The sequence below is a fragment of the Leptonychotes weddellii genome, chromosome 12 (assembly GCF_054177405.1).
Source record: "Leptonychotes weddellii isolate Sample4059 chromosome 12, ASM5417740v2, whole genome shotgun sequence".
NCBI classification, from domain to species: Eukaryota; Metazoa; Chordata; class Mammalia; order Carnivora; family Phocidae; genus Leptonychotes; species Leptonychotes weddellii.
The window spans coordinates 87,214,449-87,222,642 of NC_138380.1; positions in this window are offsets into that span (position 1 = coordinate 87,214,449).

The window sequence follows — 8,194 nt, forward strand, 5'->3', positions numbered from 1 at the left end:
TTTAAAAAAATAAAAAAATAAATAAAATAAAAAATAAAAAAAAGAATTCCTCATATCAGTGAGGTCATATGATACATGTCTTTCTCTGATTGACTTATTTCGCTCAGCATAATACCCTCCACTTCCATCCACGTCATTGCAATTGGCAAGATTTCATTCCTTTTGATGGCTGCATAATATTCCATTGTATATATATACCACATCTTCTTTATCTATTCTTCTGTTGATGGACATCTTGGCTCTTTCCACAGTTTGGCTATTGTGGACATTGAGTTCATTTTCCTTGGCTCTCTGTGTTGGTTTCTGTGCAATAAGTAAAACAGCCACTTCTCCTAGTCTTCAGGGGTGATGTCACATAGGAGATCAACTTATCCTTAGCCTGGCCCAACCTCTTTGTTGTCTCTTAAGCCTTTGTGATTATCCAAGCCACCTATTTTGTTCTTAATGGGTTCCAAACAGAAGTTGAGGGTGTACCAGGACCTATCAGTGTCCCAAAGGGGAGGAGCTCAGCACCTTATGCAGACTGTCAGAAGCTGGACCCTCAAACAGCAGCCTTTCAACTATGCAAAAATATCTCCTTCAGGGGAAGACTGGGAGAGGAGTGTTTCTGACCCTTCCCCACTGAACCCTGGGAGAATAGCTGGTCAACAACTGTTTCTGTTTGCTGCAGACCTGTGAGACTTGAATACACAAATCCTACTGGCCTGTCAGAGCCAAGGAATCAAGTGGTGCCTCCCCTTGGCAGCAGTCATGAAAGCCAGAGCACCAGACATGGTCTCATGCTCTTTTCAGGGAAATACCAGCATCCTCCACCTCAAAGTGAAGCAAAAAGAGAGGGTGGAGATGGCCTCTGCAAGCACTCTCATTCTCCCAATCATCTTGCAATCATCCTCTAGATGTGTGCAAGTTAGAAGCCTGATCTTCAGGCTGAAGCTTTTAATACATGTAAATAGTTCTTTTTCAGGAAAAGACTGAGAAATGGACATTTCTGTCTGCCTCTGTGCTTAGCCCTCAGGTGACTGCCACAGTGAGTCCTCGTGAGCCTGTTAAGAACCATTTCTTTGTTTGCTATAGTGCTGTAGGTCTCATGGATATAAGCCACTTTGGCTTTCAGGGCTAGATGTTTTGGGTTCGCATTCCTCACAAGTTTTAAAAGTTGAGGCACTAGAGGTTGGATCCAAGCCCTTCCCTCCTCAGGGAGATGCTGGGAGGTGTGGTTTCCCTCTCGATTACATGTTGCTGTGCCAAGGGTTGGGGTTTATTTTTTTTAATTTTTTTTTAGATTTATTTATTTTAGAGAGAGAGAGAGAGTGATTGCAGGGAGAGGAAGAGAGAGAGAGAGCGAATCTCAAGCAGACTCCAACCTGAGCACAGAGTCTGACACAGGGCTTGATCTCACGACCCTGAGATCATGACCACAGCTGAAATCAAGATTCAGATGCTAAACCAATTGAGCCACCCAGGTGTCCCAGAGGTTAGGGTTTATGGTGAAGTGTGTCTCAACCTTTCTGATGTATTTTTTCTCATTCACTCAATGTGTAGGAGTCATTGAACTAGTTTCTAGATTTCTTCTAAAGGGAATTATTCTGTGTGTAGCTGCAGATTTATTGTGTTTGTAAGAGAAGGTGAATTCAAGAGCCTCCTATGTCATCATTTCCACATAACTTTTAATTTTAAGACATTCTTACTCAGAAAAAAAAGTTTTCTAAATGTTAAATTCAATGCAAAAAACATAAAAGATTGACACATATGATTACATTAGATTAAACATTTTCATGCCATCAGTTAAAAAGAAAAACATGCAGTCAAATATTTTTTTAAAGATTTTATTTATTTATTTGAGAGAGAGCACAGGGGGAGGGGTAGAGGAAGAAGGAGAGAGAGAATCTCAAGCAGACTCCACGGTGAGCAGGGAGCCCAATTCAGGGCTGAATCTCACAACCCTGAGATATGACCTGAGCTGAAACCAATAGATAGACACTTAACCAACTGAGCCACCCAGGCTCTCCTACAGTCAAACATTTTTTAAAAATATATTAGTATCATTTATAAATAATGTTTTTTTTCAAATCAACAAGAAAGAGATAAACATTCTTATGACAACATGTCTGAAAGGAAATGACTTATGCCCAGATTGTTTGCATGGAAACCTGGATGAATAATAGGGTCGCATATTGAAGTGGAGAAGACAGGAGGGGGACAAAATTTACAGAAGGGAATGATGTATTTAGTTTTTGTTTTATGTTGAAGATTCAGATGTGAGATTCTTCAGTTATGTATGAATTTTTAACTTGAATCCGTGTATTCCAATAAGAAGGAAAGCCACTATATTAAGGATGAGATGAATAAGAGAGATTGTGTGGACTTAGACAATAGAACAAGGACAAAACATTTGACATTTAGAAGGCCAGGGAGGATTTGAGACTTTTAGAGGCTTAAGAAGGAAAAGCCAGAGCCATTCAAGGGGAAACAGAAAGAGAAAAGTCACGGAAGCCAAAGAGACACCGGTGGGGAGATTGATGACAACGCATGCATCAAAAAATTGGGGTAAAGAAAGTTCTGAAAATGTCCAAGAGATAGGAATGAGGAAGTCGTTGCTGATGTCAGTGAGTAAATTTTGATGAGATGCTATGATTATGATGTACTGTAAGTTGAAATCCAACCTAAAAACAATGCTATATAGAGTGTGATTTCAAATTGATACAGAAAAATGGCTGGGAAAGATATATCATGAAGTATTAATGTTTTACTGTGTCTGAAATTAAGAGAATTTTGCTCCTTTACATTTTCTCTACTGTAATAAATTCCACAAAACATATGAAATATTTTAAAAACCAGGAATTATTGTACAAAGAGAAAGGAAATGAACCAACAATCACCAGTTAGAAATCATCGCCAATGACAGAAGACAATAAATACCTAAGAATAATCAAATAAAATGTGCATTGCCTAGATTAAAAAAATAAGCATCTTATTAAAAATAAAGATTATTTGAATAAGGAAAAATGAATAAATAGTCAAATATACTGGGTCGAGAAATCAATAAAAATAATTACAAAACTGAAGTATTTCTGATTAAAGTGGCATCATATCCTGAAGGAAAGAATTATTGGGATAAAGGAAAGATTGGCAAAACATTGACAATTATTGCATCTAGGCCAGGGGTACATGGGATCTTGATTCACGATTCTCTGTATTACTATGTATATGATACAGGAAATTCCCATTGTTAAAAATAAAATTAAAAGTATATATTAAGTTGCCAGAAGAAGAAACTGAGAACGTGACAAATCAGACTTACTAGGATATGCAAAGTGAATACATAATTCTAAATAAGCATGGTTTAAGCTAATAAAGTAATAAAATCAGCTACTCAACACAAGAATTTACAAAAAACAGAAAGTCCTGAGGTGATTGGAAGGAACTAAATCAAAAACATCTAAGCACAAAAAATGAAATAGGCCACAGCCCCAACAGAATAATAGGTTCATAAACCTAAAAACCGGTTCTTTACTAAACAGTAAAACCTCTGGAAAATGTACAAAAATAAAAAGAAAGCATTTTAAACAATTCAGATACTTTTTAACTAATTATACCCCACATTTGCATTTTGTTTATTTGGATATTAACAGCACAAGGGGAAAAAAATACAATCTAATGAAATTGACGTAATCACTGATTCTGCAGCAGAGCACGTTCATCAAGCACTTATTATCCTCTTCCCTTTCCTCTCTCTCAATAAACATGCAAAACATATTAATCAGTCTGCTCATAGATTTTATTAAAAATGGTTCATTATCTGTTCTATTAATAGTTGCCAGGTTTTTTGAATCAGGAGTCGGTGGCTCAGAATGATTAATATTTAAATGTTGTTTTCGCTCAGTTGAAACCAAGTTTGGAATAATAAAGGTGGAAAGAAGTTACAGAAAGGCACATGGCGATGGCCATTTTTTTTGTCAGTCATCTCCAAGAGTGTTTCTAGTCCTCACTTGAGCAATTCTATTCTGCATCATTTTAAATATGATATTTCCCATTAAATCCATCTTTCTCTTCCCATCAACTCCCTTACCCCTTCACTTGAAAATTATACAACCAAATTTTTCTCGGGCTTCATTCAACTTTGCAGCCCATGCAACAAAGTCTACAATTTGTGTAAGGCCTATTTCTTCTTGATTTCTGTCAGGCTATTTCTTCATCTCCCTGAATACTGCAGAAAGCATTATGCAAGTATTATTCATGTCATAAAGTCTACTTTGTTAGTCATTAAATGCCCCCCACCTCAACTGAGGATCCACAATGACTATCAAATCTGTCAGCCGGGATGGCCTGCATTCCTTCTGTGGCTTTATCTTGTGAATTAGCCAATAAAAATAAGATAACATTCAGGACGCCTGGGTGGCTCAGTCGGTTAAGCGTCTGCCTTCGGCTCAGGTCATGATCCCAGGGTCCTGGGATTGAGTCCCACGTCGGGCTCCCTGCTCAGTGGGGAGCCTGCTTCTCCCTCTGCCTCTGTCTCTCTCTCTGTCTCTCATGAATAAATAAATAAAAAAAAATCTTTATAAAAAAAAATAAGATAACATTCAATGAAGGATGATTATAACGCCTTTTATCGCTTTACAGAAAGTCTTTAAGTTGCTTTTAACAGTGATAGGACTGATGGCATCAAAGAAATGCAAGGAATATCATTTTGTTTGAATTTTGTGTATGACTTCTTTTTATCTGCTGACAGATGAAAACAATGAGTTAAGCATATACACCAAGTTTGCAACATTTGTCTTTCTGAAACATCCCAATTCTTTAAGACTCTTTCTTGTGGTCCTCACCTACTTCTGCGGCGCTGACTAAGGAAGACTCTATGAATCTGGAGTCATCCTCAGTCGATAGATTTAAATCCATTAATAGCTTTGGGTGTTTGAATCTTGAAGCCATGTGTCCAATATTATGAAATTAAAGGAATTAGACAATTTCACATATCATGGGAACTCATAGAAGAAATATGCTTCTTGGTTTTGAGACTAGGCTTCCCCTGCCTCAAATAAAATATGCCTGAACTAGACGTGCTTTGGGAAAACAGGAGACTGGTTTGGTTTCCCTCTGTGACTTCATTTCTTCCCTTTCTCCTCTTTCTGCTCCTGCAGACATGGGAGCTGCCGTTCCAGCTCTGGACCCTTTTCCATTTTCTAATTGGCATTTTGTTTTTTTCTGCAGCAAAGTTTCATACCTTCAACACTACGACATTTGGGGCCAGATAGTCTTTGTTGTGGGGCTGTCTGGGCATCGCAGGATATTTAGAGGCATTGCTGGCCTCTACCCACCAAATGCCATTATCACCTCCAACCTCCCTCCCAATTTAGCCATGACACCAAAAACATCTCCAGATATCTCCAATTTTCCCCTGCAGGCAAAATTGTCCCATGTTGTAAACCTTTGCTCTACAGCATGGTGGAGTCATTGCACACTTTTCTCTTCTCATTTTAATTGTTCTATTCTATTTTTAATTACTTTCGGTATGTCAGTGATACCTACAAATCTAACCAAGATTGAGGAAAATCAAAACATCTCATGGATGCCTGGATGCATGAGCAGTAGGAGCCTAACGTGATTGTTGTAAACCTAAACCTTGGGGAAAGCCAAGGAGAATTTGCATAAAGAATTTCAATTATTGGGGGGCGCCTGGGTGGCTCAGTTGTTAAGCGTCTGCCTTCGGCTCAGGTCATGGTCCCAGGGTCCTGGGATCGAGCCCCACATCGGGCTCCCTGCTCGCGGGGAAGCCTGCTTCTCCCTCTCCCACTCCCGCTGCTTGTGTTCCCTCTCTTTATTCAGCCTTTTGAAGCTGAATAAAGTTCTAGAAATAAAAGCCAAGTAGAGAGAAAAGTATATAATATGATTATATAATTAATACTTATGGTAATTCTTTTATCATTTGTGCCTAATTACTGCGCTGCAAAATAATTATTTTGCACGTTATTCGTGTTTCCAACTAACATTTTGGTAATTTAATTAAGTTTAGTACAAGAGTACTTAATCTTCACGGTTCATGGCTCTGGTACAAGGCTTGAAGAGACTAAGCAGTAACACACAAAGGTGGTGCCTCTCTCTCTCTTTAAATACATACAAATCGCCTGGAGATCTTGTTAACAGTTCTGATTCTGTGGGTTTGGTGGGGCTTAAGATTCTGAGTTTCTCGGAAGCTCCCAGCTAAGGCAACGATGCTGGTCCACGTGCAACGATGGACGTAGCAGGTCCGGTGGATCTTTTGACCTAAGGATCACGTCAGAATTCGGCATGAGCGTCATGCGCTTGCCAGTTTTGAGGAAGGGAAACATTCATTTTTAAAATCAGATTTCAGGGGCGCCTCGGTGGCTCAGTCCATTAAGCGGCTGCCTTCGGCTCAGGTCATGATCCTGGGGTCTTGGGATTGAGCCCCACATCCGGCTCCCTGCTCATCGGAGAGCCTGTTTCTCCCTCTCCATCTGCCTGCCACTCTGCCTACTTGTGCTCTCTCTCTCTCTCTGTCAAATAAATAAATAAAATCTTTAAAAAAAAATAAAAATAAAAAATAAATAAAATCAGATTTCAAGCATTAAAACTTTCTCTTCAGCAAAAGATGTTGAAAACTCCTCCCATAGGAAAAAAGGGTGCAGCCCCCCATGCTGAAGAATTCTCGCAGAGGGAGCGGTGGGAGGGTTCTGACAATGGGAGACCCTGGGGGCCGCTGTCCTGAGGTGCCCATCAAGGCACAACAAGCCAAGGCTCCAATTCTCTGTGTTCCAGATTAGAATAAAGGGTATATAATGCTTCTAGGGAAGCCAGAATGCAGAACACAGAAGGTCACTCGCATGGGAGTTACCCACACCTGCTGACTGAAAAGGAATTGGGCAATAATATGAAGAGCAACTGCCCATGCTTTATATTTTATTATATTCAACCTACATTTATTATATTTATAAAATTATATAGTTCATATTCCAGAGTGTAAGTGCAAATGTTTTCAACAAATACCATTTTCACAAAGCTCCAAGAAAAGCAGCTATCATCACTCTATAAAATATACAACAAAATAAATAAAACAATATAAAATATATAACTATAACTGTGTATAATATATAATACATATAATAAAATATTATACTAAGTAATGTTTTGTATTCTTTTATGAGATGGTCAGTCAGATGTGGCCACAGGAGAGGCTCAGGAAAAAACAAAGTTTATTATACAGTCGACCTTTGTACAACACAGGTTTGAACTACATGGGTCCACTTACACGCAGATATTTTGCAGAAAATACAGTATACTACAGTACAGTAAATGTATATATATTCTTTTCCTTATGATTTTCTTAATGACATTTTCTTTGGCTTCCTTTATTGTAAGAATACAGTATATAATATATATAACATACAAAATAACTGTTAATTGACTGTTTTATGTTACTGGTAAGGCTTCCAGTCAATGATAAGCTATTAGTAGGTAATCTTGGGGAGAGTAAAAATTATACATGGGCTTTCAGCTGTGCAGGGGGTCAGTACCACTAGCCCCTGTGTTGTTCAAGGGTCAAGTGTACTCACAGGTCCTAGAGACAGGAAGCATAGCACGTCTTACAGGGCCACGTGTAAAAGACAGCTGGGCAGTCAGGGGGCAGAAGACAGGAGCTAGGGAAAAAGGTTTGTCAGGCCATGCCTTTACTGAGGTTTTGCAGGAAAGGTAAGGCAGGGTGAGCAGTCCACGGCAAAATCCGGGTAGACTGGAAGCTATGCAGGTGGTCCCTAGTTGTCTGGCACCTGGCCCTGGGATGAGTAAGGCAGAGGAGTATTGCCTCCTGGGGTTAACAGCCAGAAAGGAGTGGTCTGGTTCTGGATTGCTTGCCTATCAAAGACATACTCCTGGCTGATTCCTTTGACATCTCTGGGGATTGGTTAGCCTAGTGAGGAACAGTCTCTCCCTGGCCAGAAAGGTTTTTTAAGATGTCAAAACACCATAATATACAGAAAATTAATGTCCATCGACAGATGACTGGATAAAGAAGATGTGGTATATATATACAATGGAATATTATGCAGCCATCAAAAGGAATGAGATCTTGCCATTTGCAACGACGTGGATGGAACTGGAGGGTATTATGTTGAGTGAAATAAGTCAAACAGAGAAAGACATGTATCATATGATCTCATTGATATGAGGAATTCTTAATCGC